This window comes from Dendrobium catenatum, unplaced genomic scaffold, assembly GCF_001605985.2.
Source record: "Dendrobium catenatum unplaced genomic scaffold, ASM160598v2 fragScaff_scaffold_1263, whole genome shotgun sequence".
Taxonomy (NCBI): domain Eukaryota; kingdom Viridiplantae; phylum Streptophyta; class Magnoliopsida; order Asparagales; family Orchidaceae; genus Dendrobium; species Dendrobium catenatum.
Window position 1 is genome coordinate 1,119,422 of NW_021319725.1, and position 14,239 is coordinate 1,133,660.

The 14,239-nt window shown below is 37.1% G+C and overlaps 1 pseudogene; it reads left to right on the top strand.

Annotated features, from left to right (window-relative positions):
* The first annotated feature begins 214 nt into the window (after nucleotides 1–214).
* Nucleotides 215–9,237, top strand: LOC110106385 (annotated as a pseudogene).
* The last annotated feature ends 5,002 nt before the right edge of the window (nucleotides 9,238–14,239 follow it).

Consider the following 14,239-nt stretch of genomic DNA (forward strand, 5'->3'; position numbering starts at 1 on the left):
AACCACCTTAAATCTTTAATTGAATAGTCAAACAGTCACACATGATTTTTCGTAAATGTTACCAAACAATTTGTAGGATTTAACACATCCAATATTTCATAAATTCGGACTTAGAGGATTTACGAAATCTTACTTAAATGAAATCTTGGGTGCTACCAAACATTCCCTTCTTGAAATATATTCTATAATAGAGTGTAAAAAAAAACTGATCGCACATGAACTGTAGATCTCTCGGCGAGTCGGCAAGAGGGTATGAATACAAGTGAACAAACGGTCAATTAGAAAATTTTCAATATACAGATAAGGGAAAAAGGGAATCAATAAATAGAGCAAGTGGAATAGTAGGGATCGGAGGCGCCCGTGTTTCGAAGCCTTTGTCTTTGCAGCCTTCTTCTTCGCAGTCGTAACCGTTGTCTTCGTAGCCTTCATCTTCGCAAATCTCGTCTTCCTTGTCAAATGAAGGTAACTTTTATCTAAGGATTAATCTTTCTGTTTTAGCGTCTCCATGCTACTCCACTTGCTTTATTTCTTGCTTTTTTTTTTCCTTATCTGCATATTAAAAAGTTTCTAATATACCGTTATTTCACTCGTATTCATACCCTCTGGCTAAGAATATCAAAGTTCATGGTGATGTCTTGACTTCAATTTGCTAGATTGAATAATTGAAAAAAAAAATTATTTGGTTCATGACTCAAAATTGTTCATGATGGGTCTCGAAGCCTCTAGATTTATTTTGAAACTGTAACAAATTTTGATTATTTGTGATTCTAAAGCTTATTTAAAAATATTTTAAAAAGTTATTCAAAATTTTGCTTCATAGTAATAATTGTTACTGTTACGGTGGAAACAACATTTTATGTAATGAAAAATATATTTACTTTTTGGTAGTTATTTTTTTATCTATTGAGTTTGCTCATCCTAAAAAAAAGGCTAGATCCATCCCTGCTGGTGTAGAATTGAATGCAAGTATAGAATTTAATGCACAAATCATGAATTGTGATATCATAAGCTTATCACTAAGGAAAATATAATTGATATTAACATTGCATTCAGGGGTGGATCTAACCTTAAATTTTTAGTGGGGGTGCAAACTAATAAGCAAAAGTGTAGATTTTTTTTTTCAAAAATATCCTTACAATCAAAATGTTTTATAAGGGTGTTGCTTCTCAACCTCTATTTGTTCATCATTGTACGCTTTGCAGATATGTCGGGGGTCCGAGGTGACAGCACCTCCTGGCGGGGTTCGACTTGCCATGTTAGGTTGCGGGATTAAGGGACAGCGCCCTTAGAATAAAATTTGATTGTAGAGATCTTTTTGAATTCTTTTTACAATTTCTCGTTGTATTTGGTTCATCGTTACTTAACAATAACATATTACACAATATGTTTAATTGTGTTGGGGAAATTGTCTAAATACCACAAAAAAATACATGGAGGGGACAAATACCTAAAGAGATATAATAATAATTTTTTTATTACTTAATTTCGAGGGGGGGGGGGGGGGGGGGGGGGGGGGGGGGGGGGGGGGGGGGGGAGGGGGGGGTTGCAATCGCACCCGTGGCCTTAAGGTGGATCCACCCATAATTGCTTCAACAATTTTACCATGTTTTTTTTTTATTATTTACTTGTAAATGTTAATGATTCGGCTTGGCAACACCATCATAGTCTACTTTGATTGCAATATCTTATTAATCAAAAGTGTAGATTTTTTTTTTCATAAATATCCTTACAATAAAAATGTATTTTAAGGGTGTTGTCTCTCAACCTCTATTTGTTCATCGTTGTACGCTTCACATATATGTCGGGGGTCAAGGGGGCAGCACCTCCTAGCGGGATTCGACTTGCCCTGTTAGGTCGCGAGGTTAAGGAGTATCGCCCCTGGAACAAATTTTGATTGTAAGGATATTTTTGGATTCTTTTTACAATTTATTGTTGTATTTGGTTCATCATTCCCTAACAATAACATATCTATACAATATGTTTAATTATGTTGGGGCAATTGCCTAAATACCATAGTATTTTACTATTTTAAAACTTTTATGGGTTGGGGCAATTGCCTAATTGCACCCCTGGCCTTAAGGTGGATCCGCCCATGATTGTGCATCAACAATTTTACCATGTTTTTTTATTATTTACTTGTAAATGTTAATGATCCGGCTTGGCAACACCATCATAGTCTACTTTGATTGCAATCTCTTATTAATCATTTCATGTAGGATCAAAATAAATAAATTAAGTAATGTTTAAACTTGTTTCAAGTTTCTTTCACCGGTGTGTGTCTTACTGATCTCTTATTAATGAGTTCATCAGTATTTTCTTTCTCTCCCTCTCTGGAGAAATTATTCTGTGTGGAATCCGGTTATAGAGCTATTTTCGGATGCTTACGTGGAAAGTTAAAAGTCCGCGATATTTATTTGACTTGCGTATTGATTGAGTATTTATTGCGTATTCGTTGCGTAAAATATGCTTATTGATTGAGTATTTTATTACATATTTGTTGCGTATTTATTGAGTATTTGTTGCTTATACGTTGCGTATTTTCTTCTTAATTACTGCTTATTTGTTGCGGATTTCTCTTCGTCTACAGTAAGACCAAAAAGACTAACGGATCGGATAAGAAGTCAAATGAATATTCTAACTTTTCACATAAGCACGCCAGTTATAATAATTTTACTGAATCTGAACACAACTGTATAACCGGATTCGGCGCATAATAATTTCTCCCCTCTCTGACACCCTGCGTTGATTTTTCTATGAAGAGAAGGAAGTGTCGAAGAGCGGTCATGGCGAGTGATGCTGAGCTAGCGAAGCTTCTCCTCCCGTTTCTACAGAGAGCCGATGAGCTCCAGAAGCATGAGCCTCTCATCGTCTACTACTGTGAAAAGATCGATAATACATAATCGTCTTTTTCATTATCAATTTACTTCTAGTTCGTGTTTGAGTAATTTCTTGTTTGTATTCTAGGTCGATTGTATGCGATGTATATAGGAATCAAGATCCCTCAGAAGGTTAAAAAAAAAAAGATCCCTCAGAAGGAGCGGACAAAGACCACTAGCACCATTCTTATTTCCCTCATGAATCAGCTTGAGAAGGTTTGTTATCGATAAAATTGCTATTTGTGTAGTCATTTTCTTTATTTTTGTTGTTTTCGATTTCTCCTTCTAATTCTTTTTTGAGTGAAAATTTGATTTGAAATGTAATTGGATGTGGGACTTCTGCGTTCTGAACTTGTGATTACCCCAATTAATGTTTGTTGTTTGCATGATGAGACATTAAGAACTCTGTCCTGTGAAAATTCCAAGAACATGATTTTGCGTAGAATTCCAAGTTGTCAGTGAGAGGGGATTATTGTAAATAATGAGAAAGCTTGCATAAAAAAAAAAAAATTGTTTTGTGTCAAATAATTCATTTTTTAATGTGAGCTCTTAATTTCCAAGAATACGATGGCTTCCCTTTTTTAACAGTCTTGTGAATGATTTATTGGTTAAATGGACAACACATTTTCTTTTTACTCTTTGTGCATAAGGGCATTTTGTAAGCATTTGGGATTGTGAGAAAACCATAAAAGAAAACCCAAAAAAGGTCTACGTGAATCTAGAGATATTCTAAGAATCTCCACTCCTACATCCAAAGAAGAAAGGAATTATGCCTTCTGTTTACTTGATAGTAAAAGATTGAAATTTTGTTGATAGAAGAAGTGATGTGAAACCACTAGGAGTTACTTTTAGAAATTAGAGAGAAAAAAATATTAAAGCTTTGCTCATTTAAATTTAAAGCTATCACATGAAAGTGAGTTAAGAAATTGAAAATTTTAACTTGCTCAGGCCCAAAGATATGCAATAGAGATTAACCAAAACAATTCTTTCAACGTCCAAGGTGATTTAAATGCAAAGTACAATTAACAAAATCCTACGATTAACAAGGAGAGGTTCACCTCAAGGGCCGTCTCACTCAATTATTAGTAGGTTTTTAGCGGAGAAAGAAGACCCATACGATGAAAGATATTACCACTAGAGAAATGGCGTCGAAGAACTTCGTTGGTGGAGAGGTAACCGGTGGAGATAGAGGTGGTGGATGGCCGACGATGCTCCAGTTGTAGTCGGGACGTCGACGGGTGAAGACGTGCGAGATATCAGGGACAACTCGATCCAAATAGTCTCCAATGGTGGCGTCGTCTTCAAATCCTACGTCGAAGTATGGAGATCGTAGGATGTCGAGATTTCTGTTGGCGTCAAACACGAGTCCCCACTCAAATTCGGGATCCGTCATTCGACATTGGAGTGGAGAGGGGAGGCGTCGTCTTCTTCTTTCCTTGGCTTCTCAATTCTCAAGAGAAGCAAGATGGGGGCGGCGGGAGCAGGAGGAAGAGGGGAGCCGGCGGTTTCCAAGAGGGATCCAATGGCAATAGGTTTAATCCCAAAACCTGAAATTAATTTCAGGTTTAAGTGGATTTAGAGGGATAATTCAAATTGAAATTAATTCAAATTTGAAAGGAGTTAAGGGGAGTTAATGGCAAATAATGGGAGCCCATTAAGGGGGGCCGGCGGTATGAGAGAGAGGGGAAGAAGTTATGTTAAAACCTGAAATTAATTTTAGGTTTTTGGGAGAAATAGGGGGGAAAAATTCATTTGAAATTAATTTCAAATTCATGGGTCATCAATGCATTAAATGGTGACATGAATGAGGATCCATCCATGGTGGCCGGCGGCTTCTAGAGGGAGGGATTTGGCGTGGGAGCAAGTAAATAGTTTCCAAATTAGCATATGAGGTTTAGGAAGGATTAGGATGAAATCCTTTTGAATTTTAATTTCATCATGAAACGGATTTAAAAACTTTCATAATTTGGAATTTTCAAAATTGGAAAGTTTTTGAAATTCAAAAATTGAATTTTCAAAATTGGAACACGAGGGGAATGGGGGAGGTGGCCGACGGTTGGGAGACCTCCTAACGGGTGGTGCTGGTGGGGTGGCCGGCGGCCAAGAGGGGACTAGGGCCGGCGGGTTGGGGGGAAGGAAGGGGATTGGGATGAGGGGGATAGACCACGAGTCACGGACTCTTCCAATGACTGGTGGGTATTGCTTTTCGCCCTCACCTTGGGCTCTCGTTCTCCTCTCTAGTGCACCATAAGAAGAAGAAGAAGATGACAAAACAAATTTTCATTCAAAATATTCATTAACCTCAATACAACATATGAGACCACTATATATAGGTCTCAACTCATAAAAAGAGAAAGTACGAAATTGCCCTTTGGGCTACAATAACAAAGTAACTCCCCACAGGGGTAAAAATGGAAAGACTGCAAATAAAATAAAATAAACTAAAAAAAAAATACATCATGACATCAAAAGTAGAGGCGCTGAATCGTGGCCATCGATCTGCGGTTTCACCGGCGATAAACATGTCGGTAGCGTCTGTCGATGTCCTCGTCAAGAAGCATTGTAGGAAAAAAGGCAAGGAAGAAGATTTCTTCACCTTTGCACCTCAAGTAAGCATCCTCTAAGAGCTATCGACCATAGTTAATTTTCCTGCATATTGGAACACAAAAATTAAAAAAGAAAATCAAATTTCAATTGAGTGAGAAAACTAGGACTGTCGTAAAGCCAACGAAAAGATAATTTGTTCAATGATTAGAATAGCACCTATTGAGCTTGGACAACACATAATAGGATTGAGATGGTTTGGCGCAAGTATGATGCGGGGCTAAGGAAAAAGCTGTAAGGCTGGGATGAAATTACTCTAAAAGATTTGGAGGTTGTTTAAAATGGTTCAACTACAATTAAGCTAAGAAGAGCTGATTAGTGCTGTAGCTCTTAACAGTAGTGTATGGAAGAAAATATCAATTTTTTCAACTGTTAGAAAAATGGTTGATGAGCTACATAGCTCTTGGATGCACCCAATATACCAGTTGGGGGCTTAGTAGGAGCCTGGTTTATGAATTCATCATAAGGAGAATCATTTAAGTTTACCTTGGTTGAGAAAATCTTGGTAAAATGGAAAAATCTCAAGTAGCTATTCATTCTAGTTCAAATGAACCTACCTGGCTAACTTATTTTGATCTTTTTGATGACATTGTTCTGCTATTACTTATTGGGTTTTGTGCTTGATATTCTAATGCTGTCGCCATCAGTGACAGTGATGATCTGTTCTATCTTTTTGCCCTTTTGTTGAAACTTTGCTATCTGATGCTGCATGAATGCCAATTTAAGTTGAGCTAGTTGAAGTCTATCATTGGATGATAATGAACCTTTCTTTCTTTTCAATGCATTCTCTTTTCTTAGCAGTAATTGATTTGGCAGATAACTTGCATTTTTTACATCTCTATTTGCTGAAGAAGTCAAAGAATTGTAATTTTTTCTTTCTAATGTAATATTTTATGTACGTCAGTTTTTATATTTGTTACAAGTGACAGGATAAAAACTCACTTAAACTAGAGCCTGAAGACAACTTATATGTAGAGGGATTTGCTTCAAATGTCTTTGCAAAGGCCAGACAAGCAAGATCGCGCGGGACGGGCAGACCTGTATGCTTCATTTCTCTTGGTTCTTATCCCGTTGGTTCTAAATATCATGTATGTATTTAATGATAGTTTTTTCTAGTTGATTCTCAGAGGTGCTGTTTTAACTGTATGAAACAGGAATACTGCCAAAACTTTCTATGCTGCAAGCATTTTCTTTGACGTTTTGACTCGGTTTGGTGAACTTGCACCGGATGTAAGTCTATGTTGCAGTCATTACGTTTTCCTTTTAGTGCTGTCTTCTGAGCTGTGGGATTAAAGTGGTTATGGTCAACTAAGTTGACTTTGGATCAATACTTCTTTTTAATTTGTATTTTGCAGATTGAACAAAACTGAATTATGCAGTTTGGAAAGCTGCAGACATACGAAAAGCTTTAAAAGAAGGAAGAAAACCAGAACCGGACCTCCTGGTGGCGATGAAGATCTTTTTGTGCCATCAATTCCACGGACCAACACCAATGTATCATTCTCTCTTGTCTCTCAACATGAATGCATGCTAAGTTGATTTTCAAAAATTTTAGTGCTTTTTTAGATTACAGGTGGACTCAAAAAATAATCATTATTATAGAGTCATTTGACTTTCTATTATGAAGGTGATTTTTGTGCCAAGGTAATTCATGGAAAAATATAGAGCATGGTGAAATATCTTCATATGTTTTTTTTTTTGTGATCTTTAAAAAGGATTGTGATCTACTATGATAATAGATTTGATGAGATTAAATTAAAAACAAATAGCATTTTTTTAAAAAAAGAATGCATGTTGTAATGACTATTATAGTATTATTATAAAGAATGTGACACGTTAACGTGTTTGTAGTGGTGGGATTACATCAAGGATCAAAAGTTTCAACATTTTGTTGCTATCTGTTTGAATTAATGGAGATGCTTAGAATATATTCAACACTAGCTGCGTTTATTTTTATTTTTTTTTTTTTTTTTTTTTATTTTTTTTTTTTTTTTTTTTTTTGATAATATAGTTTTGATTATAAGATCACTTTAGAATTAAATGAAAAGTTAGATCGAGGAATTTCATAGAAGATGAAGTTATCGAGATGCTATGCTATTTGTTGACGATGTAATGTTGATAATATAAAATCTCTTATAAAGTAATTGAAAAGTTGGATGATTAGCAACTAATTAATTTTCAATTTTATGATGAAAAGCCAATTGCCTTGTATTTGTGATAGCTTTAGAATGGAGAATTTGTTACTCAAAATTTACAAGAATGTAGATAAGGATGTTAAATTTGATGTATCTTAGGAATTCTATGCAGCATGAATATCAAAAGGATTCAAATTTTGAAAATATAATAAAGGTCATAAATTTTCAAGTTAAAGCTTAATTATTTAAATGGGGAAGTGTATTGAGAGTACTGTACCATACGAGCGAATGAACCTCTAGATCCTCTACAAATCCCCAGTCACCATCCCGCAGCAATTTATCAGACATATTCCCCTTTGATGCCTTCCTGGTTTTAATTTGATAGGTCCTTTTACCCAAAGCAATAGTATCTCTTGTGATAATAAATGAATATTGCGAATATTTATCATATACTATGAATGAACTATGGGTGTTTCTGTTATGTCATTTATTTTAATCATCCTTCAGGTTCTAGATTCAAATGAAAGCAACCAAACCAATTTTTCCAGTGGACTATCATCTGACCAAATAGAACAGGTTGATTCTCCTTCCTGCAAAGGCTTCTTGTTCTTCCTTTTTCTTAGAATTTTTTTTTTTCTACTGCTAATGCTGAGCTGAAAGCTCTTGAACTTTTCATCCTTAGGATCTGGAAAGGGATAACTACTCTAGAGCTAATGTTCCATCTCAGCCTGCACACAGGGTCCGCCTTCTTTTTACTGTTTCAGCTCCTTCTTCACGTTCATTCGTTTCTGCAGGTGATTACAATTCTTTCCCTTCGTGTTTCTTGAACTTTCCATCCTTAGGATATTGGAAGGAGGGAGAGTTTTAACTATTCTGGAGCCAATCCGCATGCTAGTAGTTCACCATCTCCTTATTCTAGCAAAGATTATTCGACCAGCGACTACCCACAGTTTCCTCAACCTTATTCACCGAATTATCATCAGTCATATTCCTATGAGCAGCCACCATTTGCACAAAATTATTCTCCAGAAATTTCGAACCCTTCCTCTTACCCAAACTTCCAATCTTACCCAAGCTTTCAAGAAAGCTCTTTTCCTTCTGCGCCAACTCACCAGCCTTCTTACTACCATGGTACCGATCTTCCTTATTCCCAAGAATCAACGGCAACGCCATCCATTTCGAACTACCAATCTGTAGCACAATACAGTAATCCCAATAGCACTGGAAATCAGGCTGGATCTTCTATTTCTCCTGCTGCTAGCTATAAATATGACAGTAATTATCAGCCTCCTGTAGAGAAGATTGCAGAGGCTCACAAGGCAGCAAGGTTTGCTGTTGGTGCCCTTGCATTCGATGATGTGCCAGTGGCTGTGGATTTTCTTCGTCGATCTCTCGAGCTTCTCACAAATCCTTCTGCTAAGCCTCCTCATTGAGGCTGAGTCAATTTATATTTGAGGTGGTGTTGCTCCTGTTAATACTATAACCTTACAGCTAATCTTTGTAGATATGTTCTATTTTCTCACGCAATAGTTGCGCTGCTATTGTAGTAATGTTTGTTTGGATTCACCAAATTCTGGATTTCATTTGTTGGTCGTGATATTGTGGCTTTCAAGGTTCAGTAATTTGATTTTAACGATAATAAATATAAATATTTGGATGCTTCTAATGATTTTTGTAAGTATTCACAGGATCGTAGGATTAAGTTAGTTTCACTCAATACCTCAGCACAGGTTCAGCTTCCGTTTGGGTCTTTCTTATTGATTTTTTAAAACAATTTTTTAGACATCTGTTTTGAAAAGCAATGAAAAAATCGTCCCAAACGAAACATCAATGTCATGTCATGAGGCTCTTTAGAGTCTTTGATTAATCTGTTTATTACTTGCAAGTTTTGATCTCTAGTTCACAAACAATCTAATATGTTAAAATCTAATTTAATCACTCTAAAATTGGCATGAAAACGATTTTTAATCATCAAAATATTTGAATTTTGTCTGAGAAAATTTTCAAAAAATTTGGAAATGAATTAGGGTAAAATTTTAATTTTCTACATTTACTTGAATTTAATATTGAATTCTTAAATATGAGATAATATCTTTTGTTTTTACTATCATATCAAGCTTGGGGCCCAATGTACATTCTCTAAGTCAAAATTCACGGAAATGAATGTAAACAGTTCTATTCATGCATGGTAATTACTCAAATGTTATCTATTGAATAAAATGAATAACTTTGATGCATCTAAAATGCTGAAATTTATTTTGAATTTTTTTTTTTTTAACAAATTATGTCATGATAATAACTTGAAATTGTAACCGTTCGCAAGATTGGATGAAAAATTAACATGAGTGATCAACAAAAAAGTACAAATGTAATATAACTCTCTTTGATTTGTCGGTTAGGAGCTTTAGTTATCAATTAAGAGTTTTTAGATTGGAGTCTTGCATATGAGATGGGTGTGAATTTGTCTTAATTGATTTAAATGTTTTAAAAAAAAAGTGCATAATCGAATTTGCGTCCAGATTTTATCGGTTTGCACAGTAAAAGCGCAATGTGCACAGTAATTATGTTTTTACAGCACATACTCACAGAATCTGGAGGGAAAATGGTTGATGGTATCCTAATGATGTTATGTTGGGGATTAATTATAATGTTTTCGATTTCTCCTCATTATTTATTGAGTGAAATTTTGATTTGAAATGTAAAACATCCTTCAGCTCCTACTCCATCGCTTGCCATCATCGCCGCAAACCTCTCCTCAACTTTCTCTCCTATGATAGAAAACTCATCGTTGTAGAACGCATGCACTTGCTCCTCCAACTTCGCCGTAAACGACTATCGTTGCGGTTGCTCCGCCACCGTCCCACAACCGCGCTCAAACCTTCGTGTCCAGAGGCGCCATAGCCCCCTTGTATCTTAAAGGTTTCTAATTTCTCTCTTTCTTTTCCTTTCCTCCATATCTTGGCTAATGGTATTATTTATAGTGAAATGCGCATTAATGATAATAAAAAAGCTTTCCATCTTTGTCCTTCTGGAATTATTAATTTGTAGAATGAACCTCGTTATACCATGAGACATTGTTATCCCTCAATTTTTTTATTTGCAAATTATAATCTAGCTCTTTTCTAATATATTCAAATTGCCTTATCTCTCACACATAGTTTTTGGGCAATTAACAGTTGATGGTTATAAGCTAATGCAGTCTTGATAAGCTGAATTTCGTAGAAGCGGCCAGGTTCGATGCATCTTGAATCTCAGCTACTGTATGTTCTGAGTGAATCTAGACAAGATCTGTATTTTTAGCAATTTAGATTTACTGATTTAAATGGTTTCCTCCAACCGAACGGCAAACACTTGTTTGTCGTTCTTGCTTTGCTCCAACCGATCGTCATTTTTTACGCCATTTGATCGCGGATGAACAGTGCGACGCCAATATTGGCGTGACACTGTTCATGTGCGCCATTTTTTCTCTCTACCGAACAGGTTGGGAAGAACAAGGCGCGAAAGAAAACGACTGTTTTAGCGGCAAAATGGCGTTGGATTGGAGATGAAACACGGCATTTTTTTATTTCCCTGCATTTTGGAGTGAAAAATGACATTTTCGGTTGGAGATGGTCTCAATGTTATTTATACATTACCAGTGTTGTGGTCTGTCTTATTTACATTTGTTCTTTTTTGAAATATTGGCATATATTATTTTTTAAAATAATATTATAAACGCAAAAATAATTGGCAGTTGATATTTCGTGTCCCTAACAAAACTAAAAGGGCTATCAAAGTTAGAGATTTTTTTTTTTTAATTTATTAAAGTAGGAGTTAGATGAAGAGCAAATATTTTGAAAATAATTTAGATAATTTTATTAGAGTTATGAATAAGCATGATATATTTTTGTCGCGTCTTGGAGTATTCGCGGCGGTAGAGAAATATATAGTTTAACGTCTTAGCATTGTACGAAGATTCAGCACACAATCAGATAAGTGAGAGAGGGTGTAGCATTCATAAAAGACACCAGAGTTTTTACGTGGAAACCCCTGAAAAGGGGGAAAAACCACGGGGCCTAGCCCATTTTGAATGAATCCACTAGTATTTGCAGTCGATTACAAATGAGGTCCTTCTTAGGGAGAAGACCTTGGCTTGATGTTACAAATTTACATCATATAGAGCGCATTACATGGTGGGAGTTACAATAATCAACATAGACATGCTTATTTAGTCGAAAATACCATTGGAGGCGATAGAAGTCGGAAGGACCATAGTCCTCAGGAGACAGAGGTCAGAAAAGACCATTATTTGGCGATGGAGGTCTGAGTAACCATAGTAGGCGACGAAGGTCGGGAGGACCGTAGTCGGCAGGAGACTGGAGTCTGAAAGACGGTTGTCTGGTGATGGAGGTTGGAGTGACCTTAGTATGCGACGGAGGTCGGGAGGACCGTAGTCGACAGAAGACCAGGGTCTGATAGATCGTTGTTGGCAGGAGACCGGGGTCTGAAAGACTATTATCTGTTGACAGAGGTCGGAATGACCGTAGTAGACGACGGAGGTTTGGAGGACCATAGTCGGCAGGAGACCAGGGTCTAAAAGACCGTTGTCTATTGATGGAGGTCAGAACGACCGTAGTAGGCGACGAAGGTCTGAAGGATCGTAGTCGACAGGAGACCAGGGTCTGAAAGACCGTTGTTTATTGATGGAGGTCAGAACGACCGTAGTAGGCAATGAAGGTCTGAAGGACCATAGTTGGCAAGAGACTGGGGTCTGAAAGACCGTAGTAGGAGGGCGGTACTTCGGTAGAAGTCTAGGTGTCAGGTGATGGCCTAATGGAGCTCAGGACCTCAAGTGATAGTCCGACGGAAGTCCAGACCTCATGTAGTGACCTAGAGGAGCACAGGACCTTAAGTGGTGGTCCAGAAGAAGTCCGAGCCTCAGATGGTGGTCCGGCAGAGGTGAGGGCCGTCAAGTGGTGGTCCGGCGGAGGTGAGGGCCTCAAGTGGTGGTCCGGAGGAGCAACACCATCAGGCGGTGGTCCGGCGGAGGTGAGAGCCTCAAGTGGTGGTCCGGCGGAGCAACGGCGTCAGGCGGTGGTTCGACGAAGGTGAGGGCCTGAAGTGGTGGTTCGGAGGAGCAACGCCATCAGGCAGTGGTCCGGCGGAGGTGAGGGCCTCAAGTGGTGGTCTAGTGGAGCAACGGCGTCAGGCGGTGGTCCGGCGGAAGTGAGGGCCTCAAGTGGTGGTCCGGCGGAGCAACGGCGGTGGTCGAGGAGGCAAGGAAGCAAGAGCGATCTCCGATCTCTCTCTTTAATTTTTCCTTAGGCTTGGGATCCCCTCTCAAGAGGAGAGGGAGTTCTATTTATAGATTTTGGGAATGGCATGGCCCGTAAATAGGTGGAGGATCAAGGGCAAGTCGGGAGTGGTTAGATGGACGGCCGATGTTGAATCCCTTGATCATGCAACGTTCTTTAGACATTTGAAGATGTTAATGATATCGGAATTTGGCGATCTTGGGCTCGTTGGATTCGTCTCGTCGAGCTGCTCGATTCGAGTATAACCTCGTTAAAATCGGAGACCGTTTGGTAACTCAAATTGCGGTTTGAACCTTCTAACAGCGCTTCGAGTCCATGATTCGGACCCATTTGGGCTCGGATTGGGTCGAATTTGGTGTCGTTGGGTTTGTATTTTCGAGGCGCTCAGTTTGACTATAAGCTCGCTGGAATCAGAGTTCAGATGGTCTCTGAATTAATTTTTGAAATTTCCAACTTGATTCTGCATCGAGATTCGTGCCTGATCAAGATAATTTTTTGACGATGTGTCAATTTTTATATGCTTACCTAGCTAATAAGTTTGAATTTATATATAGGAGTTATTTTAAGAAAGAGCGGTTTAATTAACAAAATAAGCATAAGGAGCATTGAATAATTAAAATTTAAATAGAAGTAAATTCATCAAATAATTTGGCTCATTAAGAATGTGCCAAATAGTTTTTCATGTCTGAATGTCTCATGTACTTTGGTGTATTCAATTTAGAGAGAAGAGCAAGGGGTGAAAGGACACCTGATCGAGAGGGTGAGAGAGAGTTGAGAGTGATGGAGAGAGAGAGAGAGTTGATATTTAATATTTAATTAGTTTAATTATAATTTTAAATAATAATTAATATTTAAATATTTAATAATTAGTTAAAATATATCTTAAATATAGTAAAATATATTTTAGATATTTAATTAATAATTATTTTAAATGTAAAATAATAATTATTTTAGCTAATATTTTAACTATTATTTTAAATAATAATTATTAGTCTAAATATTTAACAATCAGTTAAAATATTTAAATATAAGTAAAATATATTTTAAATATTAAATGAAAAATTTTTACTATTATTTTTACGGTTAAGTGATAATCATTTTTGTTGCGTGCCAGAATATACGCGGTGGTAGAGTTTGTAAATTTACATTCTAGCGTTGTACGAGTATTCAGCATACAAACAGAAAAGAGAAGTGAACACCAATGTTTTTACGTGGAAAACCCAAAAGAGGGAAAAAACCACGGGGCCTCGCCAAGTTGCAAAGTTCCACTAGTATTTGTTTGAAGTACAAAGGTTGATCCGTCTTACAAATCAAGACGATCAATTTACAA